Below are 6,218 nucleotides of genomic sequence, written 5' to 3' on the forward strand. Positions count from 1 at the left end.
TTGGGGACATTATTCTCATATTTAGCAAGCTGTTCCTATTTTTATCATTATCTGTGTGTCCCTGGTCTGATTCCTTGTTCCAAGACAGAAGGACCTGGAACTCTCTAGACTCAGAGCCACATCTAGAACAGTGGCACAAGGTCAAGGAGCACACCCTGGTTGGGCTGTAAGGGTGAAGGATGGATTTGGAAGGTGACAGTGATAACTTCATTGGTGTGATGAAAAGACCCAAGAGAATATACATAGATCCATGAAGGGAAGGACTGCTAGCGATGGACAGCTTAAGAAGGAGAATGGGATCAGTTGCCGAGGAGAATGCTTGATAACTGCTATCTCAATTTAATGTTCACTGTCTTTCCTGGGGCCTTTTGATATTTTAGGCTACACCAAATGCTTTTGCAAGTAGCACAATTTATGAATTATAAGGCAGTATGTAAGTTTCTCATCTCTGGTATGTTCCAATCCCCTTTATTCTGATTTGTTCAATTGGAGAGGTTTTGCTCTAAAATTAGTGAAAGGCCCCAAGGTGGCCATGGGAAGCCTCTGAATAAATTCCCTTGATGGCTCACATGGAGTAGTGTGATTAGCTTTTCCTTGGTTTAGAAGGAGGAATGGTCAGACTTCAAGTACATCCATTCCTATGTTGTTAGCTAGTGGTTTGCCTGGGTCTTTGGGGTCTTGGAAGAAATATGGTTGGACAAATGAGCACAAGGGAATCCAGGGAAGAGATATATGGGTAGAAACCCTCTGAATGGGCAAAGTTGTTGCAGATTTAAGTGTTCCCAATGAATGCTCACCAGAGAGAAGAGTAAGGAGACATGATAGGATAACCCATCCTATAGATTCCAGTCAACCTCTTTACCTAGCCAGTGCTCTCATTGCCCAATGGGCTCATGAACAAAGTGGCTATGGGGGGTGGGGGAGAAGTAAGTTATTGATCAGCTAAACATAGACTCCCACTCCCCAAGGTTGACCTGGCTATGGCTACAGCTGAATGCCCAACCTGCCAACAACAGAGACCAACATAAAACACCACCCCTCAAAAAAATGTATACCATTCCCCAGAGTGATCAGTTAGCTGACATTTGTAGCCAATTCATCTTATCCAACATTATGGTCTTCTACACAGCATTGCTTTTGGCCCAGGAACTCACTTCACAGAAAAAAGCAAACAAACAAAAACAAACAAACAAACAAACAAACCTATGATATGCACTGCACCTAGAGTCCATTATCTTGCCATGTTCTCTACTTTCCTCAAGCAACCAACTTGCTAGAATGAAAAAAAAGGCCTTTAAAGAATTTATTTGAAGATGGCTGCATAGCCTCTGAATTATTATCAAATATATATGTTGTTCCTCCCATAGTCAGAAGTCATGGTCCAGGAATCAAGGGACCAAACATGTGACCAAAACCTCTCACTTTCTTGTTCCTAAGACCATATGCTTGGCTGGCCTAGAGGTCTTAAGTCCAGAGGAAGATGTTTTTCAATAGTAGTGCTACTGGACTAGATCAATGTGAGGCTTTCCTTGAGGCCCTGATATGTGGAGAAGGAACATAGTTCCTTCTCTAAAACCAAGAATATACTTGCCAGTGGCAGTGATGGCCTGGGCCCAGGCCTTGGTGAAGCTGTGGCTTCAAATCCTAAAATCCCAACTCTTCCACCCTAAGGACCTATGGTTATCAGTCCCAAGGCTTCTGTGAGCTCAGTCTGTAATGTTTCGGAGGTATCTTGTGTCCCCTTTATGCAACATTGCTTGACTGGCTTCTTGCTAATTAGTTTATATTGTATAATAACTCTCTGTTGACATTCCCTACCCCCACACAATAATACATGATGTTGTACTTCTTAATAAATATGGTTGGCATAAGATATAGCTTATACAAGACCTCATGATCCCAAACTCTCCTATACTCTTATCTTCTGATCTCCTGGTCCTCCCTTTCAGGAACCTGTTGCTGAAGAACAACTTGCTGAGCCAAGTCAGAGTCAAAAAGCAAAACTGAGTTACTGTGCTGTCTGGAAAGACAGATCCTGACTCCTGAAGGAATGCTGAACTGCTCTTCCAAAGGAGGGACAGAAGAGTGTGTCTGGGATAAAGGAAATTCCTTAAGGCCTCTTTCAACATTTCTATACCCAGAGAGGGAGGTTGATGGACAATCACAACAACTCACTTAAAGCAGAGTTGTTTATAAGCTGGTACAATCAGTCCAGAATTGATAATTTGGGTCAGTCCACTAGGAGAAAAAATCACAACCAGAAGCTTATTTTTACAATATGGACTACACAGTAGGAAGAATGTAGCTATAAATTCACCTGTGCACATGTGACCACGTACAGAAGATAAGGATAAGGAGCATTCTTCCCTATTTTTTTAATGAAAAAGTTTATATATATGTATTAGGCAAATACACATTTGTTTTCTTCTTCTCATCCCTTTGTATGATACAAATAAAATACATTGTAGAATACGTTGACCTTAGAGCTTGGCATTTATATATGATTAACTTTTATCATATTATATAAGTTATGGCTAATTAAAAAGAAGAGTGAAGCTTCTGGTTGGGGCCAGCCCTGGGTCACCTTGGGCAAGAACTTAGCAGGCAGTGCCATGGTCCCCAGAGGACTCTCCATGCTGCCGGTGCCCTAGCACGCCCAGGATCTTAGGATCACTGGTGAATAGAACACAACATCTGTTCCAAAACTATCGTTAGGGGCCTGTGACAGCAGGAACAAGGACACAGGGGTCCCACCTGACCAGCAGCTCAGGTACCTTCTGGTTGGTGCTGGTCTACCTTGGTTTTGAACACAGTGGACAGCCCCACAGTCCCCAGAGGAGGTGCCACTTCCAAGCACTGTAACACACCCAGGATCTTAGGATCCCAGGATCTCAGGAGCTTGGTCACACCAGGATCTCAGGGTCTCAGAGGAAGCTTGACTGCCAAGAACTCGGACACACCCAGAATCTCAGGTTCACAGAGAAAGCTTAACTCTGAGGAGTTCTGAATCAACTGGGATTACAGGAAGGACAGGCTCCAATCAGATATATTGAGGGCATCGAGCACTTGAGATAATCAGATGGCAGGAGGCAAACGTAAGAACAGAAGAAACAGAAACCAAGGTTACTTGGCATCATCAGAACCAAACTCTCCCACCATAGCATGTCCTGGATACACCATCACACCAGAAAAGCAAAATATGGATCTAAAGTCACTTCTCATGATGATGATGGAGGACTATAAGAAGGAAATAAATAACTCCCTTAAGGAAATACAGGAGAACACATTCCATTCAGGTGAAAGAATTGAACAAAACCATCCAGGATCTAAAAATGGAAGTAGAAACAATAAAGAAATAACAAAGGGGGACCACTTTGGAAATAGAAAACCTAGGAAAGAAGTCAGGAGCCATTGATGCAAGCATAACCAACAGAATATGAGAAATAGAAGAGAGAATCTCCAGTGCAGAAGATATTATAGAAAACATTGACACAACACTCAAAGAAAATGTGAAATGCAAAAAGATCCTAACTCAAAACATCCAGGAAATCCAGGACACAATGAGAAGACCAAATCTAAGGATAATAGGTATAGATGAGAAGGAAGATTTTCAACTTAAAGGGCCAGTAAATATCTTCAACAAAATTATAGAAGAAAACTTCCCCAACCTAAAGAAAGAGATGCCCATGAACATACAAGAAGCCTACAGAACTCCAAATAGTTTAGACCAGAAAAGAAATTCCTCCCATCACATAATAATCAAACCACCAAATGCACAAAACAAAGAAAGAATAATAAAAGCAGTAAGGGGAAAAGGTCAAGTAATATATAAAGACAGACCTATCAGAATTACACCTGACTTCTCCCCAGAGACTATGAAAGCCAGAAGATCCTGGACAGATTACATGCAGACCCTAAGAGAACACAGATGCCAGCCCAGGCTACTATACCCAGCAAAACTCTCAATTACCATAGATGGAGAAACCAAGGTATTCCATGACAAAACCAAATTTGCACAATATCTTTCCACAAATCCAGCCCTTCAAAGGATAATAAAGGGAAAGCTTCAACACAAAGAGGGAAACTAAACTCAAGAAAAAACAAGAAAGTAATCTTTCAACAAACCTGAAAACATAGCCACATGAACAGAATTCCAACTCTAACAACAAAAATAANAGGAAGCAACAACAACTTTTCCTTAATATCTCTTAATATCAATGGACTTAATTCCCCAATAAAAACACATAGACTAACAGACTGGTTATGTAAACAGGACCCAACATTTTGCTGCATACAGGAAACCCACCCCAGGGACAAAGAGAGACACTACCTTAGAGTAAAAGGCTGGAAAATTTTTTCCAAGCAAATGGTCCCAAGAAACAAGCTGGAGTAGCCATTCTAATATCGAATAAAATTGACTTTCAACCTAAAGTTCTCAAAAAAAGATAAGGAGGGACACTTCTTACTTATCAAAGGTAAAATCCTCCAAGAGGAACTCTAGATGTTGGACATCTATGCTCCAAATGCAAGGGCATCCACATTAATTAAAGAAACTTTGCTAAAACTCAAAGCACACATTACACCTCACAGAATAATAATGGAGACTTGAACACCCCACTCTCATCAATGGACAGATCCTGGAAACAGAAACTAAACAGGGACACAGTGAAACTAACAGAAGTTATGAAACAAATGGATTTAACAGATATCTATAAAACATTTCATTCTAAAACAAAAGGATATACCTTCTTCTCAGCATCTCATGGTACCTTCTCCAAAATTGACCATATAATCGGTCACCAAACAGGCCCCAGCAGATACAAAAATATTGAAATAATCCCATGCACCCTATCAGATCACCAAGGACTAAGGCTGATCTTCAATAACAAAATAAATAATAATAATAAAAAAACCACATACACGTGGAAGCTGAACAGCACTCTACTCAATGATAACTCGGTCAAAGAAGAAATAAAGAAATTAAAGACTTTTTAGAATTTAATGAAAATGGAGCCACAACATAACCAAACTTATGGGACACAATGAAAGCAGTCCTAAAAGGAAAACTCATAGCTCTGAGTGCCCCCAAAAAGAAGCTGAAGGGAACATACACTAGCAGCTTGACAGCATACCTGAACGCTCTAGAACAAAAGGAAGCAAATTCACCCAAGAGGAGTAGAGTGCAGGAAATAAACTCAGGGCTGAAATCAACCAAGTGGAAACAAAAAGAACTATACAAAGAATCAACCAAACCAGGAGCTGGTTCTTTGAGAAAATCAACAGGATAGATAAACCCCTAGCCAGACTAACTAGAGGGCACAGGGACAGCATCCTAATTAACAAAATCAGAAATGAAGAGGGAGATATTACAACAGAATCTGAGGAAATCCAAAAAAATCACTAGATCCTACTACAAAAAAAGCTTATACTAAACAAAACAGGAAAACCTGGTTGAGATGAACAATTTTCTAGACAGATACCAGGTACCAAAGTTAAATCAGGGTCAGATTGACGATCTAAACAGTCCCATATCACCTAAAGAAATAGAAACAGTCTTCCAACCAAAAAAAGCAGAGGACCAGATGGGTTTAGTGTCGAGTTCTATCAGACCTTCAAAGAGGACCTAATTCCAACTCTCCTCAAACTATTCCACAAAATAGAAACAGAAGGTGCTCTACCCAATTTGTTCAATGAAGCCACAATTACTCTGATACTTAAACGACACAAAGACCCAACAAATTTAAGGGTCAATTTCCCTTATCGATGAATATCGATGCAAAAATACTCAATTAAATTCTGGAAAACCGAATCTAAGAACACATCAAAACAATCATCCATCATGATCAAGTAGGCTTCATTCCAGGGATACAAGGATGGTTCAATATATGGAAATCCATCAACGTAATCCACTATATAAACAAACTCAAAGACAAAAAATACATTAGATACTGAGAAAGCATTTGACAAAGTCCAACACCCCTTCATGATAAAAAGTCTTGGAAAGATCAGGAATTCAAGGCCCAAACCTAAACATAATAAAAGCAATATATAGCAAACCAGTAGCCAACAATAAACTAAATGGTGAGAAATTGGAAGCATTCCCACTAAAATCAGGGACTATACAAGGCTGCCCACTTTCTCCCTACCTATTGAATATAGTACTTGAATTTCTAGCCAGAGCAATTAGACAACAAAAGGAGATCAAAGGAATACAAATT

Source organism: Mus caroli, chromosome 14 (assembly GCF_900094665.2).
Source record: "Mus caroli chromosome 14, CAROLI_EIJ_v1.1, whole genome shotgun sequence".
Taxonomy (NCBI): Eukaryota; Metazoa; Chordata; class Mammalia; order Rodentia; family Muridae; genus Mus; species Mus caroli.